At 43.5% G+C, this 18,418-nt stretch overlaps 1 long non-coding RNA gene, 2 pseudogenes and 3 gene segments (V, D, J or C); 1 reads left to right on the forward strand and 5 right to left on the reverse strand.

Moving 5' to 3' along the window:
• LOC710905 (immunoglobulin heavy constant gamma 1-like) overlaps window positions 1-18,418 on the reverse strand; it is a 287,235-nt gene that overhangs the window by 102,809 nt on the left and 166,008 nt on the right.
• LOC106995637 (immunoglobulin heavy constant delta-like) overlaps window positions 1-18,418 on the reverse strand; it is a 727,209-nt gene that overhangs the window by 31,122 nt on the left and 677,669 nt on the right.
• LOC711872 (immunoglobulin heavy constant mu-like) overlaps window positions 1-18,418 on the reverse strand; it is a 55,171-nt gene that overhangs the window by 16,117 nt on the left and 20,636 nt on the right.
• LOC144330502 (uncharacterized) lies at window positions 5,265-15,830 on the forward strand. Its single transcript, XR_013396758.1, has 4 exons — window positions 5,265-7,572; window positions 7,899-10,040; window positions 10,295-10,615; window positions 15,161-15,830. It is a non-coding gene; the product is annotated as an uncharacterized LOC144330502 (long non-coding RNA).
• Window positions 6,757-10,000, reverse strand: LOC144330487 (serine/threonine-protein kinase tousled-like 1 pseudogene; annotated as a pseudogene). Its single transcript, XR_013396713.1, has 2 exons — window positions 7,870-10,000; window positions 6,757-7,545 (listed from the first exon to the last, which is right to left on the reverse strand). The product of XR_013396713.1 is annotated as a serine/threonine-protein kinase tousled-like 1 pseudogene (transcript).
• On the reverse strand, window positions 6,757-10,000 carry LOC701221 (serine/threonine-protein kinase tousled-like 1; annotated as a pseudogene).

Raw genomic sequence — 18,418 nt, forward strand, 5'->3', positions numbered from 1 at the left:
GCCTCTGCCCACAGCTGGCATCTCCTGGGGTACCTGTCCCCCCTCAGGGTCACTTAGCCTGGATGGCACTTCCTGGCCTGGCTGCCCTGAGCAGGGCTGGGAGCTGAGCTGAGAGCTGCAGCCCCAAGGGCAGTGGAGAGGGCACTCTGCTCACATGGCCCATGCACTGTTTAGGATGCAGCCTTTTGATCCTGCTCTGCTCACGTGGCCCATGCATTGTTCAGGACATAGCCTTTCGATCCTGCTGAAGAAAGTCCTTGAGCAGGAGCAGCTCCCCGGCTGTGACAGGGCCCTGGACATCCAAGCCAGAGGGAAAGGCCAGGGGTCAGCAACAAGGGAGGGTCTGGGCCCAGAAGCAGGGGGGCAACACCTACTCTGGGCACTGAGTCTCTGGACTGTGCCATCCTGGAGAAGGAGAAGCCAGAGGCGACCCTTGGCAGGGATGGCAGGCCTCACTGGAGGACAGGGCACTGCAGCAGGTCTCCATGCCTTCCAGGCCTACGGTGCAGCTTGGCGAGCTGGCCAGGCTCCAGGTTGGCGAGGGGCTGGCTCTGGGCTGGCTCTGTGGTGGGCCAGATGGCTGGAACACAGGGGTATCACTGTGAGGGATGACGCATTCTGTCACTCCCAGGCTGGGGAGAGCGCGTTGTATCCCTTATATCCGAGGCTCTGCTTCTGATGGTCTCTGCTGCTAGAGATGTGGTTTCCACGCTTCCACTGCTGCTCCTCCAGCCCGGCACTCTGCTCTGGGAGGAAGGCCCTTCCGGGTAAAGCCACAGCGGAAAAAGTCTTGCTGTTTCATTTCCCAGGTCAGAAGCAATGCAGGAGCACACCGCTGCTACAGCTGGTGAATCTACAGTTTCCCTCCACTGCCACCCAATTCCTTCTCTAAGAGGAGTGGGAGAGTGAGGAGAAGGTCTGAGGAGAATCATCTTCCCTGGCATGGAGCTTGACATTTTGTCCCAGAGAAAACAGTGGAATTTGCTTGGGGTGAATTTTGCCCAAGTTTTTTCAGCTTTCCCTATTTTATGTGTAATAATCTTGGGGTCCAATTTGAATGTCTCTTCCTTTTAATAGGCAAGTTAAGACCATTCACGTTTGTTGTTTTCATAGATCTGTTTGGCTTCAATCTTAGTAGTTTATGTTCTCTATTTTTATACTTTCAAAAGTTTTCCATCTTAAGTTTTCTTATTCTTTGATAGCTTCTACGTGTAGTGGCTACCTTTATAACTTTCCAAAATATTCTTTGTTCTTCTTTGAATAGTATACTTTAGTTCTTTACCATATACAGGTATGAAATTACCTGGTTTCCTCTTCCTTTTCTCCTCCATCTCTAGCATCATGTGATTGTAGTCAGTAATATTATTTTCTTAAAATTTGTTTGTACTGTCTAATATGCCAGATTTGATTTTACTGATGTCCTTTGGATGAGAGTTATTTGGAGTGGGGCAGTAATTCAGAAGTGCTATCTCATATTCTGTGTTTTGATCATTGTAAAATGTCCACTTTGTCAGGCAGACACCATTTCACCTCTGTTGAGGTCACACAGTCCCCCACAGTCATTTCTGTCTTAGTCTTGCAGTTAAGGACACTTAATATTTACTTTTAGTTCTTGGCCCTGAGTTCTCCAAGCACCTTTTGATGGCTGGCGGTCTTCCTCTAGTAGTTTTATCATGAGATTACGGACTATAGAATGTTTGGAACTCCTTTTCAGCAGCCTTTGTTCCTGAAGAACAGTTGGCTGTATATAGACTCTGGACTATCCACCACTTCTTCCCCCCTTGAGAACCCTACAGGTGTTGTCCTACCATTTACTGATCTTGAATGTGGCTGGTGAGAAATCTGGGACTGGTCATCAACTACCTTATAGATGATTGTGTGTGTGTGTGTGTGTGTGTTTTGTTTTTTTTTTTGGATTTAGATTTTTTTGAATTTGTGCCCAAATTAGTTCTTCCTAAAATTAATTACCAAAAGTAATAGAACAGAAAGCATACTTACATCTAATTCAAAAACTGTATCCTGAAATAAAACAAGATTGCCCCCGTATTGGTGGGCAATAAGAGCCAGAGAAAATTGGCTCAGAATGGTGGCTCCTGAGATGTCTACTAGCAAATGCACTGGACTCCATTCTCTCCTAGGGACTTGGATTGTGTGGATGTCATCTCTTCTTTGCCTGTCTTCCATATCTGTCACCTCTTTTTATATATTTTATTTTTCAGAACTTTTATGGGTACATAGAAGATGTATATATTTATGGGGTACATGGGATGTTTTGATACAGGCATGCAATATGAAATAATCACATCATGGAAAATGAGGTATCCATCCCTTCAAGCATTACCCTTTGTGTTACAAACAATCCAATTATACACTTTTGGTTATTAAAACTGTAGAACTAAACTATTGACTATAGCCACCTTGTTGTGCTATCAAATAGTAAGTTTTATTCATTCTATTTTTTTGTACCTATTAACAATTCCCATATTTCCGTATCCCCCCATTACCGTTCCCAGCCTCTGGTAACCATCCTTTTACTCTTTATGAACATGGGTGCAATTGTTTTGATTTTTAGATCTCATTAATAAGTTAGAACATGTAATGTTTGTCTTTCTGTACCTGGCTTATTTCACTTAACATAATGATCTCCAGTTCCATCCATGTTGTTGCAAATAACTCAACTCATTCTTCTTTATGATTGAATAGTACATTGTGTATATGCACCACATTTTCTTTATACATTCAACTGCTGATGAACACTTAGGTTGCTTCCAAATCTTGGCTGTTGTGAACAGGGATGCAACAAACATGGGAGTGCAGATACCTCTTAATATACAGACTTCCTTTCTTTTGGGGTACATACGCAGCAGTGGGATTGCTGGATCCTGTGGTAGCTCTCTTTTTAGTTTTTTGAGGAACTTTCATGCTGTTCTCCATAGTGGTTGTACTAATTTACATTCCCACCAACAGTGTATGAGGGTTCCCTTTTCTCCACATCCTTGCCAGCATTTGTTCTTGCCTGTCTTTTGGATATTAGCCATTTTAACTGGGGTGAGATGATAGCACATTTTAGTTTTAGTTTTGATTGTGTTTCTCCGATAATCCATGATGTTGAGCACTTTTCCATGTCAGTTTGCCATCTGTATGTCTTATTTTAAGAACTATCTATTCTAACATCTTTCCCATTTTTAAATAAGATTATTAGATTTTTTTCTATAGCACTATTTGAACTCCTTATTTATTCTGTATATATTCTGGTTATTAATCCTTTGCCAGATGGGTATTTTTCAAATATTTGCTCCCATTCTGTGTGCTGTCTTTTCATTTTGTTGATTGTTTCCTTTACTGTGCAGAAGCTTTTTAACTCGATATGATCCCATTTGTCCATTTTTGCTTTAGTTGTCTGTGCTTGTGAGATATTACTCAAGAAATCTGCCTGGATTGATGTCTTGGAGAGTTTCCACCAAGGTTGTCTTACAGTAGTTTCATAGTATGAGGTCTTAGATTTAAGTTCTTAATCCATTTTGATTTGATTTTTATATACAGTGAAAGAGAGGGGTCTAGTTTCACTGTTATATATATGGATATCCAGTTTTCCCGGCACCATTTATTGAAGAGATATCATTGTCTTTTCCTTAGTGTGTGTTCTTGGCAACTTTGTCAAAAATGAGTTCGCTGTAGGTGTGTGGATTTATTTGTGGGTTTTTAATTTTATTCTGTTCATCTCTGTGTCTGTTTTTATGCCAGTACCATGCTGTGTTGGTTATTTCTATAGCTCTGTAGTACAATTTGCAGACAGGCAATGTCATTCCTACAGTTTTGTTCTTTTCGCTTAGGAGAACTTTGGCTATCCTGGGTCTTTGTGGTTCCATGTAAATTTTAGGGTGTTTTTTTTCTATTTCTGTGAATGATGTCATTGATGTCATTGGTATTTTGATAGGGATTGCATCGAATCTGTAGATTGCTCTGGATAGTATGGACATTGTAACAACATTGATTCTTCTAATCCATCCATGAACATGCAATATCTTTCCATTTTTTTTTGGTGTACTCTTCAATTTCTTTCATCAGTGTTTTATAATTTTCATTATAGAGATCTTTTACCTCTTTGGTTAATTCCTAGGTGTTTATTTGTGGTTATTGTAAATAGGGTTACTTTTTAATTTCTTTTTCAGATTGTTCATTGTTGGCATATAGAAATGCTACTGATTTTTGTATGTTGATTTTGTATCCTGCAACTTTACTGAATTTGTTTACCAGTTCTAATAACTTATTTTTGGTGGAGTCTTTAGTTAGTTCTAATTAGAAGATCATACCATAGGCAAATGAGGATAATTTGACTTCTTCCTTTCCAATTCGGATGCCTTTTATATCTTTCTCTTGTCTGATTACTCTAGCTAGGACTTCCACTACTATGCTGAATAACAGTGGTGAAAGTGGGCATCTTTGTCATGTTCCGGATCTTAGAGGAAAGGCTCTCAGTTTTTCCTCATTTAGTATCATACTGTGGCACTGTCGTATATGGCTTTATTATGTTGAGGTAAATTTCTTCCATACCTATTATAGAAGAGAATTTTTACTATGAAGGAATGTTGAATTTTATCAAATGCTTTTTCAGCATCAATCAAAATGATCAAATGGTTTTTGTCATTCATTCTGTTGATATGATGTGTCTCATTGATTGATTCATATATGTTGAACTATCCTTGCATCCCAAGTTGGATAAATTCCACTTGGTCATGATAAGTGATCTTTCTAATGTGTAGTTGAATTTGGTTTGCTAGTATTTTGCTGAGGATTTTTGTGTCAATATTCATCAGACATATTGGCCTGTAGTTTTCTTTTTTTGATGTGTCTTTGTCTAGTTTTGGTATGAGGTTAATACTGGCCTTGTATAATGAATTTTGAAGTATTCCCTCCTCCTCTATTTTCTGGAATAATCTGAGTAGGATTGGCATTAGTTCTACTTTAAATGTTTGGTAGAATTCAGCAGTGAAGCCATTGGGTCCTGGGCTTCTCTTTACTGGGAGACTTTTTATTATGGCTTTGATCTCAATACTTGTTATCAGTCTGTTTGGGTTTTGAATTTCTTCTTGGTTCAATCTTGGGAGGTTGTATGTGTCTAGGAATTTGTGCATTTCTTCTAGATTTTCCAATTTATTGCCATGTAGTTGCTTATAGTAGCCACTAATGATCCTTTGAGTTTCTGTGATTTAAGTTGTAATGTCACCTTTTTCGTTTCTGATTTTATTATTTGGATATTCTGTCTTTTTTCCTTTTTTTCTTTTTTTTTTGAAGTATAGTTAAGGAATTTATTCAGCTGATTTTTAAGTAAAGGAGCTCAGTCAGTCAATATCCTTCCATCTTGAAAGCTCCCTTCCAACGTAATTTTCATAGTCTTTACATTTTAACTGTCATTGTTTATTACCATTTGGCTATATTCTCTACAATTTCAGCAGCATTTTAAAGAGACAATGTGTCTATGTACAATGAAAAAACAAAACGGCTTGCAACATCAGAAATACAGTTTAACTGTACAATATTAAAGAGAATCCGTGGTAAGTATAACCTCCTTTTTCTGCAATATGAACAACTTACAAGTAAGTATCAGCATTATGAATGTGACAATAAAGAAAAAGTCCTTCCAGGAGTGAAATACAGCATCCTGAAAAATATTGGTTTCTACCCTACGAGGCAGTTAGAAAATGTTCACATTTTAACAAATCTGTACAAACCACAAGAAATTTGTTTATGGGATCATCTTGCTGATAAGAACTTTCTAGAAATGTAGAATAACCATGAACAAAGTATAAATCTAGTATCTATGTGCTCCACAGCCCTAGAACCCAATCAACTGATTTTAAAAATTCAATTATGTCCAACATGGATCACTTTCACGTCTTCATTGTTAATGACTGTATGCTTTTTAATATCTATGATGTACAGTCAACTTGCACCTTCTAGGTCATTTAATTTTTTAGCAAAGAAGCAACATCATTTAGCAGCAATTAGAGCAGCAATTAGAGCACCTTCAAGAAGACTTAAAAAAATACAGTATCCAATTAGAAAAGTCATACTTTAGACATTTGTACAAGAATAAGCTGCTGAAACTTAGTAATTGAAATGTGACATCTGTACAACAATTTACAATAGAGCTAGAAGGGAATTTATCATTATCTTGCATAGAACTGGTCTGCATTTGGTTACATACTGTCACCTGTTTTGATGAACAAGGCCTAGTAACAAAAGAAAAATACCTGTTATCAATTCTAACATGTTGAAAACACTGGCAATATTGTAATTTAGTGAATTTAACTGATTTCAAAACAAGCAGCTCATTTTGTCAAAAGTGTAAAGTATTTAGAAATAATAGCTCTCCCTTTAATATAACCAGTGAAAGAAAACGGACATGTGATCTTGAGGAACAACTTGGTAAAAGCCAGAATAGGCAAATGACAAAGCCTAACTTTGTCCAAAGATTCTAACTCTCACATTCTATTACTATAAAACACAACTGTCACTGTCATTCAGTTCTTACTTTGCTTTCAGCAGATTAACTGCCAAATGCTGAAGAATGTATCCAGGCACTATAGTTCGTATGTTAGAAATATGTCTCTTATTTTTCCATGTGTTTTTAAATAATGAAAAACTACCCTTCATATTAGAACTCTCTAGTAACAACCAAATGTGTTTAAGTATTATAAATGTTATTTACAGTGTTCCCCCAAATAAACAAAATTTTTTTCTTCTATCTTAACATGGTATTCCTGTTTCTGTGTAACAGGCGGTCATCCTTCACTGCTCAAAATTATAGTCAGAAGTGTGCATTTATTCATTGTCCATGATCCACTCTCATACAAATGACACTATGAGGAACTATGTTCACAAACAGTTCTTAACCATGTCTTGTGTAAAAAACAAACAAACAAACAAACAAACAAACACTCAAATGCTCTCAAACTCAAGTGTGCATCTGGAAGCAATTCAAAGATATCATGCCAGTCTTGGAGGAAAGTCAGTAAGTAATTATGCTTGAAGAAGGGGGCGTAGGGGATGCTGTCAGCCCAGCCATGTGTAGGTTTCCTGAAGAATTTGATCTTCTCATATGTGGGAGAAGGTATGGGTCATTTGCCAGCTGGTGCACATCAAATTGATCTTCTTTTCGATATGCCAAACAGCGTCTTGTAAAGGCCTTGGCTTCACTGCTTACAACAGGTTTTACAGGGAACTGAACTTCTGTGGCTTTTAATATTGTATTTTCTTGAAGAATGCCTCATTGAGATTGATTGTGACCAAATGGCTTTCTACCATAAAGACACTGAAAGAAGATGACTCCAACTGACCATACATCAACCTTGTTGGAAATCTTTGGTGGCTCTTTTCCAACTACAAAATACTCAGGAGGTAAATACCAGTAAGTGCCTGCCCCCTGGGAAGTTAGATCCATTCCATCTACACCATAGCTATCACTGTCCATAATCCTGGGCAGACCAAAATCAGTGATTTTGATTTCACCACATGCTGATCCATCTACCAGCTGGATGTTTCCTGGCTTAAGATCATAATGTATAATAGGTTTTTTTTTTTTTTTGAGATGGAGTCTGGCTCTGTCGCCCAGGCTGGGGTGCAGTGGCTGGATCTCAGCTCACTGCAAGCTCCGCCTCCTGGGTTTACGCCATTCTCCTGGCTCAGCCTCCCGAGTAGCTGGAACTACAGGCGTCCGCCACCTCGCCCGGCTAGTTTTTTTGTATTTTTAGTAGAGACGGGGTTTCACCGTGTCAGCCAGGATGGTCTCGATCTCCTGACCTCGTGATCCGCCCGTCTCGGCCTCCCAAAGTGCTGGGATTACAGGCTTGAGCCACTGCACCCGACTCCTGGCTTAAGATCATAATGTATAATAGGGGGTTTGATCTCATTGAGATATCTTGGCGCATTTACAATCTGCATTACAATAGACCTAGCTTCTTTCTCTGACATTAACTTGTGTTGCTTCAGATAGAAATCCAAGTCATTGCCTTCACAGTATTCTAACACTATACAAAACGTATCTGTATCCAAGGAGAAATAATCATAGAGTTTAACTATTCAGGGGTGATCCAGTTCTTTGTGTATTCTATACTCTCTGCAGGCATGTTTGTGGTAGTTTTCTTTCTTTTCATCTCTCCAGCTTTTATGAAGCTGATGTATCTTCACAGCAGCACATCTTTGTTCATAAAGGTCAAAAGCCTTATATACTTCACTAAAGCCACCTCTACCAAGTAGATGAAGTAATAAATATCTTTCATTTAATGTTGGGTGATCTTTGAACTGTGAATTATCTTCATTGTTTATTCTTTTCAGCTCATGTGTGTGAAGATTTCTGACTCTTTCCAAACGTTCAAGTTCTGCCTGGATTTCTGCCTCTTCCTTTTTGAGATGTCCTAGTCTAAGTTTGAAAATTTCTTCCTGTTCATGATATTCTGCCAAAGTCAACAGTTGGGGTAAATTTGGTCTAACAAAGGGATCATTCTCTGCTCCATTGACTGCTTTGTTTTTCCTTTATTTTGGCTCAGAATTGGTAGAGGGTGCCTGAGAATTATTAGCTGTGGGAGGTTAGGGTTTGGCTAAAAGTTTCCTTTGCCTTTCAATATCTTCCCTTTGCTGATTCACCCATTCTTGTTGCTTCACAAGATTCTGAAATGCAAAACCATCTGTCTATTGTTCAGTAAATGAAGCGCCATGTCTAACTGTTGTAAAGTGCCCAAGGGGTAATCGATCTTGCATACTCTTCTCTCTGCTTGACAATTTTTCTTGTGTACTCTTTTCAATAAGAAGTTTCTTGCTCATTGATATGCACTTACTTAATCGTTCTTTGTATTTTTCAAGTAATTTTTGTTGTTCATCTATTTGCCGTCTGAGATCACAGTTAGCCCTGAGAAAATCATCTATACGTCCCTCCTTCTTTTCCAGGTCCTGGATTTTATTACTTTCTAATGCTGCTAATTTCAGCATTGTGAGATCTGTCTGAATAATTTTAAAGGATAACTGCTTTGGTTGTACAATAGGGTGGTCCCCAAATGCTAATGCAGTAGGAGAATGGCTATTGGGTCAAACAGATGAGGAAGGAGTGGAACGTGAATGTGAATTTTGAGGAGAACGGATTGCAGGAGGTATGCCTCTTACTGGACTTGAGCCATTTCCACCCTGGTATTCAAAATAGTCGCTAATTTTGTGGCCACATCCCCCAATACTTTTTCCCTGATTACTTTCATTCCGGTTTTCTGCTTTTCTCTTTCTTCCCCTGGATGATTCTGATTGTTTCTTCTCTGGTGTCTCTGATTCTTTGTCACTTAAAGATCCCAAGCTTCCAAAACTGTGATTAGAGCTTTCGTTATTTGTTGAAGCTTTAGCTCCAACACTGCAACTGCCTGCACTCGCAGTGCTCCCACTTGCAACTCCAGAAAATCTAGCTTTCGATAACTCTTGCCTTCTTGGTTCCAGACTATGAAGCTCATCCACCGCACCTTCCCTGGGCCTCCCGGATGGCGGCGTGCGATTCAGGAGGGACCTGGCCGCCGCCGCCGAGCCCGGGGTTGGAGACACGAAGGGCTGGGACCAAGATGGCGGCCCCTCCAAACTTCCACTGCTACTTTGGACACTCATCAAGCTACTTTCTGGGAACCCAACTCTCCCCCTGCGACGGCAGCGGCGGCAAGGGCACCGGCGGCACCCGCCTCCGTCATGGCGGGGGCCGCGCTAAGGGCGAGCTAGAGAGCGAGGGCTGGGAGGGGAGAGTCAAGGGGATGGGGGAGGAAACCGAGAAGAGGAGAGGTGGTGAGGAAAGAGGTGAGGGAAGGATAGGGGTCAGGGAGGAGTGAAAGGGAGAAAAGCCAGGGAGCGGGCTGGCGCGCCGGAGAAGAGGCGGAGAAAAAGGGCGCGGCGGCGGAGGCGTCGAAGGGGTGCCCTGAGGCCGGGATCCGAGCGCGGGCTGCGCCGGCCGAGGAGACTTCCGCGGGCGGAACCTGCCGGCACCTCAGCAGTGCCTCGGTTCCCGGCGGTGGGTGGTGGCTGAGGTGGCGGCTGAGGGGGCAGCGGGCGGTGGGTGGCGGCTGAGGGGGCGGCGGGCGGTGGGTGGCGGCTGAGGGGGCGGCGGGCGGTGGGTGGCGGCTGAGGCGGCCGCGGGCGGTGGGTGGCGGCTGAGGCGGCGAGGTAACCCCTGCATCGGTTACAGGCGGCGGCGGCGGTGGGTGGCGGCTGAGGGGGCGGCGGGCGGTGGGTGGCCGCTGAGGCGGCGGGGTAACCCTTGCATCGGTTACAGGCGGCGGCGGGCGGTGGGTGGCGGCTGAGGCGGCGGGGTAACCCCTGTATCGGTTACAGGCGGCGGTGGCGTCACGTGCCGCCTGTGCAAACGCTATCGCGAGGCTCCTGCGCCTCCGGTAGCAGCGGCGGCCGCGGGAGCAGGCTTGGGGGAGGGACCTGCCAGGGACTGGGGGGGTGGGGGCATAGGGAGGGAGCGAGCGCACGAGGAAAGAGACGAGAGCGCCGGGGTGACCCTGCCGCACCCGGGGATCGCAGGGCAGCGAGGGAGCCTGGGGTTGCCTGACTCGGTGCCTTCTGTTTTTTCTTAGTCTGGCTAAAGGTTTGTCAATTTCATTTGCCATTTCAAGAAAACAACTTTTTGTTTTATTAATCTTTTGTATTGTTTTCTTCATTTCAGTTTTACTTATGTCTGCTCTGACCTTTACTATTTGTTTTCTTCCACAAATTTTGGGTTTGATTTTCTTGCTTTTCTAGTTCTTTAAGATGCATTGTTATGTTTTTTATTTGAAGTTTCTCTTCTTTTTTATGTAAGCATTTGTAGCTGTAAACTTCCCTTTCAGTACTGGTTTTGCTGTATCCCACAGGTTTTGGTATTTTGTGTTTCCGTGATCATTTGTTCCAAGAAAATTTTCAGTTTCCTTCTTAATTTCTTCATTGACCTACTCAGCATTCATTGTTTAATTTCCATATATTGATATAGTTTCCAAAATTCCTCTTGTTATTGATTTCTAGTTTTATTCCATTGTGGTCAGAGAAGATGCTTGATATTATATAAATTTCTTTGAATATTTTAAAACTTGTTTTGTAACCCAACATATGGTCTATCCTTGAGAATGATCTATGTGCTGAGGAAAAGAATGTGTGTTCTGCAGCTGTTGGATTAAATGTTCTGTAAATATCTGTTAGATCCATTTGGTTGATAGTGCAGATTAAGTCCAGTATTTCTTTGTTGATTTTCTATCTGGAGGATCTGTTCAGTGTTGGAAGTGGGATGTTGAAATCTCTGGCTATTATTGCATTGGAGTCTATTTCTCTCTTTAGCTCTGGTAAATACTTGCTTTATATATCTGGGTGCTCCAGCATTGGGTGCATATATATTTACAATTGTTATATCCCCTTGCTGAATTGACCTGTTTATCATTAGTGACCTTGTCTCTTCTTATAGTTTTGTCTTGAAATCTATTTTGTCTGATGTAAGTGTAGTTACTGTGTCTCTTTCTTTGGTTTCCATTGGCATGGAGTATCTTCTTCCATCCCTTTGTTTTCAGTTGATATGTGTCTTTATAGATGCTGTGTGTTTCTTGTAGACAACAGATCAATGGGTCTTATGTAGACAACAGATCAATGGGTCTTATTTTTTCTTTAATTGATTCAGCCACTCCATGTCTTTTGATTGGAGAGTTTAGTCCATTTACATTCAATGTTATTATTGATAAGTAAGGACTTACTCCTGCCATTTTGCTAATTGCTTTTGGTCTTCTCTCTCTTCTTTCTTTTCTCCATCTTCCTTTTAGTGAAGGTGATTTTCTCTGATGACATGATTTAGCTTCTTGCTTTTTGTTTTTTGTGTATCTGTTGTACTGTTTTTGGTTTGATGTTACCATGAGGCTTGCAAATAGTACCTTATGACCCATTATTTTAAGCTGATAACAACTTAACACTGTTTGCATAAACAAAGAAGTAAAAAGAAGACTAATTAAGACTTTATGCCTTAGCTTCATCCCTCCACTTTTTAACTTTCTGTTATGATTTTTATCTTATTGTACTGTGTCTTGAAAAGTTATGGTTACTATTTTTTATTGCTTCATCATTTCGTTTTTCTACTCAAGATAAGACTAGCCTGACCAACATGGTGAAACCCCATCTCTACTAAAATACAAAATTAGCTGGACATGGTGGCACATGCCTGTAATCCCAGCTACTTGGGAGGCTGAGGCAGGAGAATTGCTTGAACCCAGGAGGCAGAAGTTGCGGTGAGCCGAGATTGCGCCATTGCACTCCAGTCTGGGCTGGAGCGAAACTCCATCTCAAAACAAAAAACAAACTAACAAAAAAAGGATTTTACACACCACAGTTACAGTGTTATAATGTTCTGTGTTTTTCTGTGTATTTAATATTACCAGTGAGTTTTATGCCTTCAGATGATTTCTTATTGTTCACTAATATCTGTTTCTTTCTGATTGAAATACTCCCTGTAGCATTTCTTGTAAGACAGGTCTGATGTTCATGAAATCCCTCAACATTTGTTTGTCTGGAAACAAATTATTTCTCCTTCACGTTTGAAGGGTAATTTCACCAGCTATACTATTTGAGGGTAAAAGTTTTTTCCTTCAGCACTTTAAATCCATTATGCCACTCTGTCCTGTCCTGTAAGGTCTTCACTGAGAAGTCTGCTGCCAGACATATTGGAGCTCCATAGCATTTTATTCATTTCTTTTCTCTTGCTGCTTTTAGGATCTTTTTAAAATCCTTGTCATGTGGGAGTTTGAGTATTGAATGCCTTGAGGTAGTCGTCTTTGCATTAAATCTGCTTGGTGTACTGCATCCTTCTTGTATTTGGATATTGATATCTTTCTCTAGGTTTGGGAAGTTTTCTGTTATTATCCCTTTGAGTAACCTCTCCATCTCTCTTTCTCTACCTCCTTTTTAAGGCTAATAATTCTTAGATTTGGCTTTTTGAGGCTATTTTCTAGGTCCTGTAGATAGGCTTCATTGTTATTTATTCTTTTTTCTTTTGTTTCCTTTTATTGTGCTTTTTCAAACAGCCTGTTTTCAAGCTCACTAATTTTTCTTCTCCTTGATATATGATGATATTAAAGTACTCTGATGCATTTTTCAGTATGCCAATTGTATTTTTCAGCTCCATAATTTCTGCTTAATTCTTTTTAATTGTCTCAATCTCTGTTAAATTTATCTGATAGGATTCTGAATTCCTTCACTGTACTATCTTGAATTACTTCGAGTTGCCTCAACACAGCTGCTTTGAATTCTCTGAAAGGTAACATATCTCTATTTCTCAAAGACTGGTCCCTGGTGCCTTATGTAGTTCATTGGTTGAGGCCATGTTTTCCTGGATGGTGTTGCTGCTAGGAGATGTTCTTCAGTGTCTGGGCATTGAAGAGTGAGGTATTTATTGTAGGTTTTTGCAGTCTGTGTTTGTTTGTTTTCTCCTGTCCTTGGGAAGGCTTCCCAGATATTCAAAAGGACTTGGGTGTTGTCATCTTAGCTATATCTGCTTTAGGGGGACTCCAAGCCCAGAAACATTATGGTTCTTGCAGACTCATAGAGGTACTGCTTTGATCATCTTGGCCAAGATCTAGAATAATTCTCTGGGTTACCAGGCAGAGACTTGTTCTCGTCCCTTACTTTCTCCCAAACAAATGGAGTCTCTCTCTCTCTCTCTGTTCTGAGCCTCCTGGATTTGGGGGTGGAGTGACACAAGCACCCCCACCACCACTATGGACACCACCACTATGACTGTGCTGGGTCAGACCTGAAGTCAGCACAACACTGGGTCTTGCTCAAGGCCTACTGTAACTACTCCCTGGCTACTACCTATGTTTGTTCCAATCTGTGGGGCTCTACAATTAGTAGGTGGCAAAGACAGCCAAGCCTGTGTCTTTCCCTTCAGGGTGGCAAGGTCCCCCAGGCCCCAGACAAGTTCAGATCACTTGTCTTTAGTTCTGTAAAATTTTATTTCTGCTCTGTGTTTCATCTCGTTTATTTTTCTCCCTGTGTCCTATTTGTGTCTTCCATGGGATCTATTTTCCTCTTGCTCTTTCTACTTGCCATGATGAAGGTTTTTTTTTTTTGATGGAGTCTTGCTCTGTTGCCGAGACTGGAGTGCAATGGCGCCATCTCAGCTCACTACAAGCTCTGCCTCCCAGGTTCACGCGATTGTCCTGCCTCAGCCTCCCGAGTAGCTGGGACTACAAGTGCTTGCCACCACGCCCAGCTAATTTTTCTCTTTTTAGTAGAGATGGGGTTTCACCGTGTTAGCCAGGATGGTCTTGATCTCCTGACCTCATGATTCACCCTCCTTGGCCTCCCAAAGTTCTGGGATTACAGGCGTGGGCCACTGTGCCCAGCCCAATGAAGGTTTTTTAAAAAAATTTATTTTGTAACTTCGACCAGACCCTACTTTATCTCCTTCTGTTCATTTTTGATTCTCTTCTCTTGTATTTGAGCCTCATGATTTTCATTCATAAATTCAATCCCTTCATTATTTTCTATCCAAGGAGAATTACTTGGCTGAAATTCTCATCTCATTGTTTGGAAATATTCCTCTGGTGAATGTTTTTTATACACTCTGTTGCTGTTTGTAAAACGTCGATACTGTTCCAGTTCAAGTTTATTACTCATTTTCATGAATTAAGCTGTGCCGGGCCTGCTGTTTGTAGGTGTTTCTGTGGAGGTGGGAGAAGAGGAGCCTGTGAAGCTCTGCAGCCCAAAGGGTTTCTCGTTTTCTGCTTTGGCAAAGACAAATGCATGCAGCAAAAGCGACTTAGGGTGTGACTGGCTGCCCCAGCGCCGTCTGCATCTTAAATTCACCTGGACACATGGACACCGGGTGTCCGCCGGCAACTCTCTTTATTCTGGCTCCTGTGCTGGTCATTGTATGTGCAGGATAAAGCTTCTGCACGCTCAGAAGAGGTCCTCATGTTTAGAAAGTGTATTTTAGCTGCCTCTGGGCCCTCGTACCGTTGTCGTGTATTCACTTCCTCCCATGTGACCTCTGCCCAATGTCAGCTGTTTTTGGCATCTTCACATATATTTTGGATTCTGTGGGGTTTATCTCTTTTTCTAGTTTCACTAAAAAATAAAAGTTTCCATTAAAAAAAAAAACCTGTACATTGTGTTCTAGCGATCCCACTGCTGGGTGTTTGTCCAAAGGACATGAAGTCAGTACGTTGAAGAGACATCTGCACCCCCGTGTTTATTGCAGCACCATCCACAACAGCTACGAAACGGAGTCAACCTAAATGTCCATCAGTTGATGCATGGATAAAGAAAATGAGGTTCGTTTACACAGTGGAATACTGTTTAGACTTTAAAAAGAATGAAACCCTGTCACTTGCAACCACATGGATGAATCTGGAGGACAGTGTGTTAACTAAAATAAGCCAGGCATAGAAAGCAAATGCTGTATGATCTCATTCATCTGTGGAATCTTAAAAAGCTGAACTCATACAAGTGGAGGATAGAGTGGTAGTTACCAGGGCCAGGGGCTGGGGTGGGGGATGCTGGTGAAAGGATGCACAGCCTCAGCTGGCAGGAGGGTGAGTTCGGGAGCTTGGCTGTGCATCACAGTGACCACGGTTGACAACAATGTACTGCATTCTTAAAAAATACTAAGGGAGTGGATTTTAAGCATTCTTGCCACAAAAGATGACAAGTTTGTGAAGTAATGCATGTTAATTAGCTCGATGTTGCCGTCCCACGGTGTGTACATATTTTAAAACATTATGTTGTACACAATAAATAGATATGGCTTCATTTGTCAATTAAAACATTAATTAAAAAAAGAAAAACCATCTACAGTTTGCTTTTTCGTAACCATGGGGAAGGCAGGGGGAACAGTTTTGTGAGGGAGGAAAGGTCAGAGGTGCATGAACGCACTTTTTGCCCGGGCCGGGGGTTGTTGTGACTCCATCCACTGCCTCACCCTCTCCAACCTGTTTTGTCCCCTGGAGGCAACCTGCTTGGCGCCTCTCTCTGGGCCAGCTGCATTAGTGGCTGCTGGTGTAAGGACTGCAAGTCCTGGGCAGCCTTGCAGCTGACCTGGGCCTTGGCCCACTCTGTTTGCCTCGTTCCCTTGAGGGATGGCTCCAGGGACCGCGCCTCAGCCACCGCTGAGCTCCCTGCAGCAAACCTTGGTCAGCAGGCTGGGGAGACTGCTTTGCGCAGGGCCCTAGCCTCCCAGATCCCCTGAGCTGAGTGTACAGCATTGTAAAAAGTCCCCTCAGCAAGCTCCCTTTGCAGTCTGCTCTCTTTTCCTACCATGTCGGGAGGCAGCACTTTCTTTAGCTTTGTTTTCATCAGCTCCACAGGCCTCTGGGCTCTGCTCCTCCGCCTCACTTCCAGTGGTTGCCCTAGAGCTTGTAACACGCTCTTTGCCTTGCACAGCCAGCCTCGTGAGAACGCTGAGGCCGGAGTGGCCATGGTGGGCACTGAGAGATGCTGGCACTCCTGCCATGTGCCTGGCCGCCCAGCACCCACGCCGGGCTTCACTGTGCTGGCCTTGCCTTCCTGTCTGGAGCTTTGCATCTTTGTCTCCGCGTGATGAAATTTGTCTTTATCCAAAAATAAATTTCTTTGTCTTTTTTTTTTTTTGATGGAATCTTGCTCTGTCGCCAGGCTGGAGTGCAGTGGTGTGATCTTGGCTCACTGTAACCTCCGCCTCCTGGGTTCAAGCGATTCTCCTATCTCAGCCTCCTGAGTAGCTGGGATTACAGGCATGCACCACCACGCCTGGCTAATCTTTGTATTTTTAGTAGAGATGGAGTTTCATCATGTTGGCCAGGCTGGTCTCAAACTCCTGACCTCAGGTGATCTGCCTGCCTCGGCCTCCCAAAGTGCTGGGATTACAGGTGGGAGCCACCGTGTCCGGCCTATTTGTCAATGTTCTTTATTATACATATTGAATAAATAAAATAAAAATGAACCATCTTACACATAAAAATAGACATACACATTTATGAATGTGCTTAAACACCATGTAAGATTTACGCAGTGAGAGAAGCACTCAAGGGGCCACATTCCCCGAGTGTGTCCGTGTGGAAAATATGCCAGCTTCGTTGGCATAACATTTGAATCATATTTTCTTTCCAACAGACTTTTACAGGCATTGATAAATTTTTGCATTTTTTGAGAAATCTGAGGTGACACTGACTTTCCCTTCATAAGGGATTGTTGCCCAGGGGCTCATGTTATTTACACTGAAGTCTGGTAACTTTAATGACATCCATTTGTTACGGAATGGTCTGGATTTCTGGCTGCCTCTTACTTCCTTGGTCCTGGCTAGTGGAGTGGCTGGAGCTGGAAGCTCACCCCCACCCTGCCTGCCCCCAGGCACCCTGAGGCTGCCTTCCGTGAGGAGGTGGCCCCCAGCTCAGGGCTGACCTGCGCCCGGCACTCCGGGGTATGAACCCAATGCAGGAAGAAAGGAAGGAGGGAGGAGGGAGGGAACACAGGGGTGCTGGGAGCAAATGGAGAGGGAAATGGCAGCGACCCGAGAGCCAGGTGGTCCTGGTTTGGGGTTGGACTGTGTGGAAACAGTCCCTGGCCCGTGTGTAAGTGGATGGGGGAGGGCATGGAGGTCTGGGGCAGGAAGGGGTGGCAGGAAGGCAGCTCCCAGCCCTGGGGGTCTGGAGCTTATCTTCTTCCTGTGAGCTGGCGGTGGGCGGCTCCCTGGGGCTGTGCCTTGGTCTGGTGGTCTGGTGGAGTCCAGGTCTCCCAGGGACAGCAGGGCAGCTGGGGCTGGAGGAGCCCTGGGGCCCAGTACCCACACCTGTGACCAGCGCTGGCAGGGGGGACCGGGACACGAGGCGCCTTTGCCCAGGAAGGGAAGCGAGTGAGTGAGACCTGGAGCCCCCACCCTATGGGCGGCTCCAACCCTCCTGGAGGGCGACTGGGCAGGGGGTGGTTGTTTGTGTATAGGTGTGGGGGGATGAGGAGGGGTGGGCTCCAGCCTCTGGGAATCCTGCCAAGGGCTTGGGCACTGCAGGGTGGCTGGGCACGGGGTGCCTGTTGTGGCCAATGTGGCTGCATCCCCAGAACCGCGATGGAGGCGCAGTGGGACTGGCGCCAGGGAGGTGCTGGTGGTGGCTGCATGGAGGACCTGCCTGCATGACGCCGCTATCTTGAGGGGCGTGGGGTCCACATGAGAGAAGAGGGCACAAACCCCTCCTGGGGGTCTTCCTGAGGCCACCTCAGTCCGGGGCTCTGTGCCTGGTGACTTGCCAGAAGGTCCTCCCTGCCCAGACTCCAAAGTCTGTGCTGCCCCAGGGCAGGAAAGAAAAATCTGTGGCCTGGTCGAAGTTGGGCCCCACAGTGGTGCCCCCTAAACCTGAGTCGCTCCAAAGCGCTCGCCCCTCAGCAGGCCCTGAGTCCGCTCCAAAGC

This window comes from Macaca mulatta, chromosome 7 (genome assembly GCF_049350105.2).
Source record: "Macaca mulatta isolate MMU2019108-1 chromosome 7, T2T-MMU8v2.0, whole genome shotgun sequence".
Classification (NCBI taxonomy): Eukaryota; Metazoa; Chordata; class Mammalia; order Primates; family Cercopithecidae; genus Macaca; species Macaca mulatta.